Source organism: Podarcis cretensis (assembly GCF_951804945.1).
Source record: "Podarcis cretensis genome assembly, chromosome: 7".
Lineage (NCBI taxonomy): Eukaryota > Metazoa > Chordata > Lepidosauria > Squamata > Lacertidae > Podarcis > Podarcis cretensis.
The window spans coordinates 71,910,408-71,922,846 of record NC_137176.1 but is presented as its reverse complement, the minus strand read 5'-3'; the positions used below and the strand labels follow the sequence as shown (position 1 = coordinate 71,922,846).

General features: G+C 38.5%; 1 protein-coding gene across 3 annotated transcripts in view; it reads right to left on the bottom strand.

Moving 5' to 3' along the window:
- ZFPM2 (zinc finger protein, FOG family member 2) overlaps positions 1-12,439 on the bottom strand; it is a 456,199-nt gene that overhangs the window by 424,405 nt on the left and 19,355 nt on the right. Inside the window, exon 3 of one of the 3 annotated variants that reach the window (XM_079984179.1) lies at positions 11,660-11,740. The gene's annotated coding sequence lies outside the window, so the exon portion shown is untranslated. Of the gene's footprint in view, positions 1-11,659; positions 11,769-12,439 lie in introns of all 3 variants that reach the window. The other 2 variants (XM_079984181.1, XM_079984178.1) reach the window with 2 other exon arrangements.

Below are 12,439 nucleotides of genomic sequence, written 5' to 3'. Positions count from 1 at the left end.
TTTAGGGAGGGCCTGGATATGACCAGGGAGGGACTACAATTGGCCTTCGGGTATCTTCCATTATTTCCCATGGCTAAGGGTGGATTCTTTTGGAATGGAGGAGGGAGATGTGGGCCATAACACTGCACCTCCATTGTATTCCTACAAAAACTGGTATTGCCCAGCTGAAAGTGCACGGTGCAACATTTAATGTTCCCCAATATATTCCATATTTTGGGAAATGTACATATGCAAGGAATGTACCTTTGTTTGTTTGTTTGTTTGAACCATTTATATACAACTTAAGACCACAGTTTCTAAGTGGTTTACAATGAAGTTACAAAAGAGATACAACGGATAAAATAATATAAAATTATCCATGAGATTAGAAAAGCTTACTTGAACTGTTGGCTGAAATTCATAGATATATATAAAGAAAAGTCTTCACCAAGTGCCTGAAGTTCAACAAAGAGAGTGCCTGCCTAATGAAAGCTAAGAGGGCTTTCCACAGCGTTGGGCACACAATAGTGAATTCATTCAGTGTGGATGTATTAATCTATGGCAAATAAGAATTCCTCACTGGTGGAAATGGGAAAGTGAGAGTAAAAGAGCAATCCCAAGTGTGGCATTTTATATATTAGCTTTCTCCAGCTTTTGCCCTTTCCAGGTACTGTAGACTACAGAGCCTATCACCCCAGTCAGCATGGCCAATGGTCAGTGAGGAAGTGAGTCCAAAATATCTGGAATACACCAGATTGTCTCCAGATTATATCAGCAGAGGATGGTCAGAGCAACTATCCAGGATTTTCAAGGTAGTAAATAGGCAACCCCAAGCGATTTATAACCAAATTAGGAGGGACATACGAGCACCATTTTTCTAGGGGGGAAACACACACTTATCTTGATGTAGAAATGTGATATAGTATTTTGTTTGTCACCTCTTCTTTTTCATCCAGTATTATCTAGTAAACCAAAATATGCTGTATGCTAGTCCTACCCACCTCCTGTTCCATGCTTTATTGGCTTCAGCTTGTAAAGACAGAGGGGTATTCAGGGGTATTGTCATCAGTTATTGCATTTTGGCTTATTAGAGGATTTCTGGGCAGAGAAAGGAGTGACCAGGACCAGAGCTCCAATAACAGTGACTTGGATGCTTGGATCTAGAGATGTAGGCTCAGTCATGTCAATGCCACTAGATTCTCCCCTCTAAAGTTCGGTCTGCTTTCATACAGCTAAAACATACAATAAAAATACTATAGAAGTTATACAGCAATTACTGTAGCCTCTGTTTGCTAAAGACTCAGTTGTCATTCTTTTGGTGTCCTGAGAATCCTGCAGGGATGGGAAACCTGTGGCTCTCTAGATGTTGGTGAAGCCCAACTCCCATCAACCCCTGGTAGCATGGACAATGGTCATGAAGAGTAGGGCATACAGCCCAGCAACACCTGAAGAGCCAAAATTCCCCGCCTTATGGCATAAAAATCAATCCCATGCTGGCCTTAGGTTGGAGAGCAATTTTAGCTGTGTGAAAGTATCAAATAAAGCAGGACAAAAGAGCAGAGAAGCAGCACCTGAGTATGCCATATTGAAGTTGAATGGCAGAAAGTGTTCCATATAAAAGCAGATGTCGACAGCTAGAGCAAGCACAGAATCTTAAAATATTAATGTTGGTAAACATTGATTTGTTTAGATTTAATGCATAGGATTAAGGACTCGTGAATGAAGCAAAAGACATCAGGCTGTGCCTGAAGGTAAAATGTGGTTTCCTAGTTATGAAAATTTAATTTGACTGCTTATGGTATAATTGCTCATATTTATAGCAGCCTCATCCCCGCAAAATAACAGTCAGTCAAACGGACAACATGCTTCCGCCCCCCACAACAGCTGTGAACTATTTTGGTTGGAGAAGGTCCAATTTTAAAGACCTATCCAGAGTAAAAACAGAAAGTTAGCAATCCTAACTTTTCTGTTACAATTGCCTATTTCATCTTATATAAGGTTCCATGTGAAAATCTTGTTTGTCACTCATAAATGTTGGGGTCTCATTTTCATTCGTAGGGTTTTTTTGAATGCTCTGGCAGAATAGAATACCTTAAAACTGATGCAAATTAACAATTTGCCTTAAAAACACTGATTATTTTGACATCACTATTAACCTTGTAATATACAAAATTTTACCCATTTTCTTGAAAAGCATGTTTAAAAAAAGACATGTCTCCATGGAATAATAGAATTGTAGAGCTGGAAGGGACTGAGGGTCATCTAGTCCAACCCCCTGGATTTTTTTGCCCAAGGCCAAAAAGAGTTTCATGCTCTACCAACTGAGCTATCAGGCTGGAATTCAGCTTATTCAAATGTAAGAAGTCAAAGTGCCAATGAGGAATCTCAGCCACCCATACATACAAGTAGTGGAGAATCTGGTCAGGATTTGATCAACAGCTCCCCTCTTCATCATTGCTGTCCATGGAGAAGTCATTCACTGACACATTAAAAGTAGTACCTCAGTGACACTGGTCTGCTTTGGAGTAGTGCATTGCTATGGTGACCAATTACACACTGCCCCAAAAGAAGCCCATCACCCCAAAACTGGACATGGATGTGCATAAAATTTGCACATGATAATTTTATGTACGGATGCAAAGTTAGAAATAATTGCTGTGATTTGTAGAAATACCTACTGTTCATTGTACCACAGTGGTGACAACTGTCTCCACAATGCCATTCACTTCTATGGGTAGCATTTCTGCATGCGTCATCTGCAGTTCAGACATAAGCCAGAGTGGAGTTGAGGTGTATGAGCTAGAAGAGGCATAGGCAAACTCAGCCCTCCAGATGTTTTGGGACTACAACTCACATCATCCCTGACCACTGGTCCTGTTAGCTAGGGATGATTTGAGTTGTGGTCCCAAAACATTGGAGGGCCGAGTTTGCCTATGCCTGAGCTAGAAGCTAAAAGGAGGCGGCAGGTTGAAGCCTGTGAAGGAGAGACATGTTTGATTTCTGCTTGAATCCAAGGCTGTGGCTATGGGAGAAGCAATACCTTACTGGGGTGTTATTGCTGTGAGCCCCTCCGTTATAGGCTCGGTTTGTATAAATGTGTAAATAAACCATAGATCTCAAAGACACCACAGTCTCCACTGTCCCTCATTCTGAGGAAACTGAACCCTGGGTAACTGCCTGGAATCTCCAATATCTTGCATCACATGGCGATTGGGGTGGTGTAAGACAATACATATAGGATTGTACTTGCATAGTTGTAAGCCCCACTGAACTCAGTGAGACTTACTTCTGAGTAGACATGCATTGATTTGTGGTGTAAATCAGTTACGTGGAGTTATTAACTCCCAAAGACACAAATAATGTATCAGCTCATTCAAAAATCAAGAGATCACTTCTAAATACCATGTCAAAATCCTAACAGAAAGGCAGTATTAATCATCTCTAACACTCTTCTAATCCTATCCTTTTTCTTTTCTTTTTAAAAAATAAGTCCCCTTGTTTTCTTATTCCCATTTCCCCTCCATCGTTCTTGGCCACTCCGTAAACACCATTAATAACTGATACAAAGAATCAGGCACATGCATATAGATAAACTGGGCATGACAAAATATCAACTTGCAGCTGCTCAATTGAATGCCGTATCTGTACGAGTGGTAATTACTTTTAATTTAATTAGGACTCCTAGTATTGTTTCTATCTCATAGATTACATTATAACATGTAATGTGTTAAAGTAACAAGGCAGAGGAAGGTGGGGGAGAAGCAGTAAATATTACCCCTTTATCTACAATGTCATAGTTCAACTTGTCTGCAACATTGGTTATTTGTTTGCAATCACCATTTCATAAAACACTTTGGAGGGATTCAAATGTGATGGGTAAATAAAATAATAAATAATTTGTGTTCATTCACTATGAGAGAGAATGGAAGAGGTTTAAAGTGAGTTAGCATGAAACAAATGTCCCAGTGCATGTTCATTGAGTGAATCTGGATTGTTTTAGGCATCAACAACTGCCCAAATCAGAATCCACATCGCTTGCAACATTCTCAAATTTCCTCTTCTAACTTTGAAACATTTCTTCTTTTCCCTCGCTTCATAGCAAAGTGTAACATTTTAAGAATCACAGGAAGAAATATCCAGAATATAGGTAACACTGATTCATTGCACTGCTTCAAATGGCTAGCCTGGTCTTATGGCAGCAGCCTCTTCATCAGAGCTAATGATAGTAGTGGTTGTGATCCTACTATGCATTCCCAGTAGCAGGGATAAAAGCACAGCAAGAGGCACATTAACTGCTTCTTTGGCAACGTGTGTGTGTGTGTGTGTGTGTGTGTGTGTGTGTGTGACAAACACACACCACCATTCATGATGTGGTTGGATGAGACACATCTCTATTACCCGTGCATGGGAAGTATCAATCAACATGTGCAGATGGCTGGAATGCTAGGATGAGACTGAACTATTCAGTACACAAACATTCATCTCATATGAATGGCACAAGCTTAGAAACAGATGTTTGCATCTTCCCCATTAGAGCATCCCTGAGTCCAGTGGTCAGGAAACTTAGGTGTAAACATCATGTTCATTGAGCATTCATTCTGACTTTCTTGCACAAAGCTTATGCAGTGGTTAGGCTATAATGTCCAAACTTTAATAGCATTTGTTCTAATTTGTTTATGGGGTGGCTATATGACAATAAGCGTTCATGGTGCTTAATCAACCATTTATCCCCCACATTTTGGTGTATTTCCCCATCACTTTCTAACTACAAAATTCTTGTGGTTTTTTAATTTATTTGTGTGCTAATAGAACACTTCAATCAACTTAATTTTGCAAGCTTTCAAAGTTTCCATCCTACCACAAAATAGTGATAGTCTGGATGCACTTTCATCTGTTTCCATTAGAGTGTGGCAATCTTTGGCTCATGATTAAGGTGTAACAAGTGGAACCTTGTGAAATAATATCACAGTGATTTTAGTAAACTCATCTTTTACTTATTAAAACCCACCCTTTTTTATTTTGAAACACCTTCCTTTCGGTTTTAAAAAGTACCGCTTACTTAATTCTATGATTAAATAAAATCAGTATTAGAACAATTTCCTACTTCATAACATCACATACTTTTTAAAAACTCTGTAATTGTTATTCATTATCTATTTTAAATATTTATTATAGTTATTTTACCATAGAATCAACATTAAATATATAAAAAAAAATCCTCAGCATTATTTCTTGTTCATATTTTCTTCTTTTTTTCTTTAGCTATTTCCTGCACCTTAGAAACTTGTTTAGGGAACTTAAGCGTACACAAAAATAACCTTTTCTAAACAAGATTTATTGAAAACATCATTAGTTTTCCATTTTTACAAAATTTTACACTTTTTTCCTTTGACAAATGCCAGGATGTTTTAGCTGTACTATTTATTAAGGGATCTACTTCATCAACTTGCATTTTAAAGAAGCAGTAGGTTTAAATAGCTTCAAATTTAAAATTGTCTGCAGCTCATAAAGCTGGACATTTCTTTCTTTCTACGGTGCTTCTTTTTCATCTCTCTACAGAATGAAATCTATCTTTACTTTTATTTCTGCATCCATCCCTTCCAGGCGTGCTGCCTGTGTTTTGGCCACTTTTGCAATTTGCAGGAAATATTCTAATGGTTATCTGATTTTCATTTTTTAAAAAAGTATATATATTAGCCCTCTTCCAAGAAAATTAAAAATTGGACATAGTTTTATGACTATGTGACTTCCAAGGTAGTACAAAATTGACATTGGGTAGTATGAAACTGAAATATATAGTCTTATGGAGTGCCAGGTCAATTCAAATGTGTTTGAGGGTGGTAAAATGTTTCAGTACAAAGCCTGTGTCAGAAGCAGGGCACTTGACTAAGTTTTTGTTTTTTGCTTGAAAACTCCTCAAAGGATATTTATTTATTTAGCTTAACGCTGGACGCAAAAGCATATCAATGAGAACATAATTTTTGTGGGATAGTCTTTGTCGCAGAAGTTTTTCATTTCTGGAAGGAAAAATGTAGTTGGTAAGTGGGTAAAAGATGAGGACATTTTTCACTACTGTGCAGGTGACAATAAATGAAAAGAACTATGTTGTAGATCTACAGTGATCCTAGGTGGATTCCAGCCCCCCTCCCCCCTTTTATTTTGCAGAATGTCAGTCTTATTCAGAATACTGTTCTGGCACCACCTCCAAAGATAAGATGCATTTTCCACAGGCCGAGAAGAAGTTCTTGCTTTGAGAATGCTATTCCCACTTACCCCCTTTCATTCTCTCTTTGGTTCCTCTGCTTTCCTTCCCTTTTCCAGTATCATGTATGTTAAATAAAGCTGCAATCCTGTACACAGTTTATTTACTTAAAATGTTTTATGCTGCCTTGCACAGAATGTTCCAAGGCAGTGCACAAATAATAAAAATCATTAAAATACATTATCATTAAAAATCCAATTAAAACAATAAACTCAGCCATATCCACGACTCAGAGAGAAAGAAATAACTTAAACAGAAAACAACAAGCTGGGACAAAGCACTCAATAGCCAGAAAAGATCTCAGAGAACAAATACAATTTTAGCAGGCACTGAAACATCACTGTCACTGCCTGCCTTACCTCAGAAGGTAAAGTTGGTGCTACCACAAGAGAGATATACAAAGCATTGTCATTGGCAGCTTTAATCTTGGGTTCAGTCCATACATCACAGTAGAAACATGTTTTCTGCTGAAGAGCAGAGTTTCTTTTTGGATTTGGAGCATAACGAAGACACAAATGGGGTGAACACTAAAGATTTTATTAAACAGCCCAAAGAAAACTATGAAGCACTGCAATTATCTTACGCCCTTCTGGCTGCTGGGATTCCCATCAGCAATAGACATGACTCCTGAAGCTGGAGCTTGGCTGGTACGCAGCACTCTCCAGAAAGATTTGCATAGAGTTTCTACCAACAGAGGTGTTCTCAGGGCTTATATATTGTTGGAGTTATGTAAGCCACATCTTACATATGGGCACAAGGAGAAGGGGACGACAGAGGACGAGATGGTTGGACAGTGTTCTTGAAGCGACAAACATGAGTCTGACCAAACTGCGAGAGGCAGTGAAAGACAGGAGTGCCTGGTGTGCTCTGGTCCACAGGGTCACGAAGAGTCGGACATGACTAAACGACTAAACAACAACAAGCCGCATCTGGCATTGGGTGGGAACACATCAGTTTCTCATCAAAATGAAAGGCTACTTGGCAGGAAGTCAACATAGACAACTTCTAAGACTAGCTGACACACCCTTTTGCAGGTGCCAGCATATCAGAGCTAAAGAATCCCACACAGTGCCATCAAAGCCTATATATCTAGCTGTGAATAGCAGGCTTGAAACAGAATTAACCATTTAAAGGCCACAGGCCCACATGATTTCTAGATGCAAAAGGAGCATTGCTGGATACCACCTAAATCTCCTCGAAATAAAAATTGACAGTCCAATACAACATGGGAGCCACTTCCCTAGATCTTGTCCCAAATTATTTGGGAGATGGAATATCATTTCCCCATCCCAGCATGTCTGCTCCATTTACCATGTGGAAATGTATCCCACACTATTGCAATTAACAGATGAATTGGGCATGGGTTTTTTTTGGTGGGGGGTTGCTATAAAACCTAGGCTATTCCTCAGATATTCTCTACCTAGGGCATGGACTGAAGGCACAGGATGCTGCCATCTTGCTGAAGCTTAGCAGGTCTGAGTCTGGTCAGTGCCCTGATATGAGATTGTTGGGGAACTGTAAGTACACTTTCTTGAGTTCCATGGTGGAAGAAAGGCAGGATATTGTTATAATAAATAAATATATATACTGTATTGTATCACATTATATATGGTACAGTTGTTGATGATAGTAATTATGGTATTAGTATGGTGGTGGTGGCAGTGTTATATTTGATCCACATTTTTAGGTTAACCAACCTAATTTGCATCTCCTTGACTAAAGCACACATCAGAACATAGCTATTCTTCAGATTTTGCACTTCTTTTAATTTTACAAAGCAGCTGAAGGGGGGAATTGCAGTGGGAAAGCAATAGGCAGAAGTATTGGTAAAGGCAACTTCCTGTTTGTACAGAGGTTGTGTTATAGGTCATTGTGCACATCAGTGGTCGTGCATAAGCCTGTTCTGCTGCCACCCATTCCACCCCCTTCTGGGGTGGGGCAGAAAGCCAGACACATGTTGGCAGTTGTGTGGCAATTGGATGCATGCAAAATGGTCACCACCTGTATCTCTCTATTGTCCATTGTTCCGCAGAAATTCTTCCCTGTCCCCCCGTTCACAATATTCAAGGCACAAAAGTGTAAGGACCCATGTTTGCCAGGAGATGTGTACTTCCTGACTCATGTAATGTGTCCAAGAACAGTGCATGATGGACCACTATTCCCATACTGCAGATGAGAAGGCTGCAATAATAGTGAACCACATAAGGTTACACACTGAATTTATGCTGCTACAATTTGAACTGGTAAATTCCTGGATTACTACTCATTCTCTTAGCCACTATATTACACTTCAGTTAAAATAAACTGCATCAGGTTGTTGTTAAGATTGCTTTCAAAGTGAGCTTCACTCGCTCCGGAATAAAGACATAACAAAATACCACAACTCTACACTCAGAAGTCCTTTTTTGATGCCATCCCTCCTTTTCTTCATCATATCTCTGTTCCTTTTAATATATATTGTGGTGCTGCCTGACCCGAGGACACAAAAGCACAAAATCCTTGCAGCTTCCCTTTGGGTTTGTTTGATTTTAGCCTGTTTGGCGACACAGTCAGTATCGCAGCTTCAGACTCGCCCTTCATTGCAATCTTAATGGGCAATTTCAGATTCATGATGAAGAGTAAGACAAACAGGCAAATGGCCGTAAGCACGCAAGCTTGAAGGGGCTTCGTTGCCAGCTCATTATAGCTCCACTAATGAGATTTCCATCCAATTTGTGGGATAGCAGAACTCTACTCAAAAAGGGGGATAGAGCCACTGATACAGTGGGATTACTATGCCCTATTTTTAAAAAAAGAGAAAGGAAAGAAATAACCTTTGTAAAATTCTAAATTCACTGAGTTAGTGCAGTGTTCATATAACACTAACACAATGCATAAACAGTTGTTGGATTATTTACATTGCTTTCATCAGCTTAGCATAATTGCTAAAGTAATGGAAACCTCATATACCCTACTTAAGCTGCAATAAAAACACAATTTATGCACAATCTTCAAATAAAATAAAGAGCATAAGTTTTTCTTCTGCCATCTTGAGCGTAAACAGATGCTGTTTATCAGAATCAGTTTTGAGATTGGTAAAACGGATTGAAGAAGAAATGGAGAGTGTATGATTCCAGCCTGTCTCAGCTCATGAAGAGGTAGTCCCCATATGGCACAGTATCCATAAACATTTAAAGCCATTTCCTGATGCACCACAATTTTTTAAAGTGAGCCTGAAATATATGCTGCTTCAAACTCGTAGCTTGCAGAGAATGAATGCAGAACTGTGCCCCCTCCAGATACTGTTATTTCCAACACCCCTGGCCACTGGCCATTTTGGGTAGGGCTGATGGGAGCTAGCATCCAACACATGGCGAGGGCACAGGTTCTCCATCCATATTATAAAAGCTGTGTGATATTCTTAGATAGCATATATATCCAAGAATCAACAGGACTTGGAACTCTGCTTGCTGGGAGATGTGGCCAGACGTCACATCCACACCATACATTTAAAGTACTCTTATACCACTTCAACTGTCATGGATTAAACTGGGAACTGTAGTTTGTTAAGGATGCTTAGAATTGTGGATCTGTGAGGTCAGCACCCTTAACAAACTATAATTCTCAGGATTATTTGTTCAAGTGGTATCTAAAGAGAAACCCAGCTTTCACAGAAGTTGTGCCTGGGTTCTACCACTGTAGGCTGCAGGTGGGCATGGGGCCTCACATGGCGAATGCTTCCACCATAGAAGAAAAACATCCCAAAGAAAACTAGATATCAGAGACAAGGGTCCTAGCCTTCTTTCCAACACTTACTCATCTACATGCATGGCAATATTTTTATGCATCGATATCATTCAGTCTTGGGGTGTACTAGTTAGGAATGTATGAGAAATTTGATTCAGTTCACATCTGAAGTTGAACCTACCTAATTTGCACTTTGCAAAACAATATGAGCCATCCTTTAAAACTGACAACTGCTCCAGATTTTTTAACACAGTTCTCCACTCAGGTAATGTGAACAAAAATGCATATACTGAGCATCCGTTAACCTAGAAGCTTCAATGCTCCTTTGAGTGGTTGTTTATTTTACTTTGCGCCTCTTCCAGTTAATCCAACAAATGCGCTGCTGATAACTCTCTCTCTCTCTCTCTCTCTCTCTCTATATATATATATACACATATATATAAAGCTGTAGGATGTATGTTAATGGTTTTTTGAAAATCTTTTCACTATTCAGCTGGATCTGTCTTACAAGGCCCCTAACCCAAGTGATGTGAGTTATTAATTAATACAGATGCACAAAATACTTCAGCAGATTATAAGCAACAATTTTCAGAACACCTTAGTAACTTATCATTAATTTATAAAACCTGTAATTTTCAAAGTAACAACATGTTTGAAATATTCTTTCAGTCACAGATTTGTTCAGTCAGTGATGACCTTGGGAAATGATTATGGCTTTGTGTTTTTAATTGCCCGGGTTAACTGTTGTGTTTCTCCTCTATAATCTCTGACGTTACTTGTTTATTCAAAATCAGTTTTATTATACTGATACCTTTCAACAAAATGTTGTCTGGTTAGCACACACATCCAAGAGATCAATGGATGTAGGATATGATCTAGCACATAGGGAGGAGAGAAAGCAAGTTTTTTCTATACCTGAATATTTTGAATATTAAATTTAAGTGTCTCAAATATTTGCACATGATTGATTTTAATGGCCACTTCTCTGATAGCCTATGAAGAAGAATGTAGGGTTGATGTTTTTTAATGCTGTCAAATAACAACCTATGTTTATTTACAAAGAAGGACTGCCCTCATGAGGCATTTTTTAATATTTGGGTAATATCCATCATATCAAGTTTAACATGATTTTCTTAATGCGTATAGCTCTGCATGAATCTGGACTTTTTAGTTTGCAAAAATGAATTTTACTAATTTACCTGTCTTTAATTCATCAGTGTTACTTCTGATGTTTGGAAAGAAAGACAAATTTTATTGTGGAGTATCACTTTAAATCCCTACCCCCATTCAAAAATGCTTTCAGTGAAGTAAAGCAAGTAAATTTTAAAGTTGAAAATAAGACAATCCTGGGAGTAAAAATCAGTCACTTATCAGTGTACTTCCATGTGGCTCATTCCGAATTCAGAATTTGGAACACAAATTTAGAATATTGAACATGGCATTATTCATTACCTGGCACTCAGTCACTCAAGGCAGTTAGCCAAACAAGCTATCTCTCTACATACAGGTGAACCAACATTTCTGAGAATCTTAAAAAATTGAAAACATTCATAAATCAAAATAGGAAGTTTTCTATGAAGCTAAGAACGAGCCAATTTTAAGTATACTGGATGTGAAAACAAGCCGGGTTTCCTGACAAGACGCCTCCATTTGTGCCGACGATATCAATTAGTGACTATAAAACAGACTTACCAAAGATGATATTTCAATCAGTAATAAGCTTTCTAGATGCAAAGAGGACATACTTTCTTTTCTCTGCTTCTGTCTGAGAGTCTAGGAAGGACAATAATGATTACTGTAGCTGGCGGATGGAGGAGAAGCATATGGGATAATAATAATAAAAAAAGGTTGCTTATGAAGTGACATTTCGAAAACTTCCTCAGTTCTCCAAATTGAATCACAAACTTTTCTGCAATGATTTCTGCCAGGTTTTGCATTTGTTATCCAAATGAAAAGAAATTATTTCCCTCACTTACTTTGTTCTCAAAACTATTATTTCCTGGTTCTGCAAGGGCATGATTTGGGGGCAGAAGTCCAGGGACCCACTCAGCAGAATGAACATGAAGGACCCCAAACCCAGCAGGGTTTGAGGATTCCTCACCTCCAATGTAAGGCCATTAAGTCCAGAATCTACAATTACCTAACTATACTCCTAAGTATTTTGATGATACACAATGTTTTCATATGGAATATGTTTAATTCTAGACCACTATGCAAAAGTACTAATATTCTGGGCACTGAATAGTGAGGAACATTTCAGGTGATTGTATCATAAATAACACAAATATTCTGTTAATATTTCCACCTGTCTGTATTTTTCTAATGTTTGTGTGTGTTTTCTGAAGTGCGAACTGAACTGGTGTTACAGGTATATGCAGCTGGTGATTTTTGTTATTCACATTCTTTATCCATATAAGAAATGTTGGACTGCCTCTGAAACTTACCATACACAAATCTCAGTGCTGTAACCAT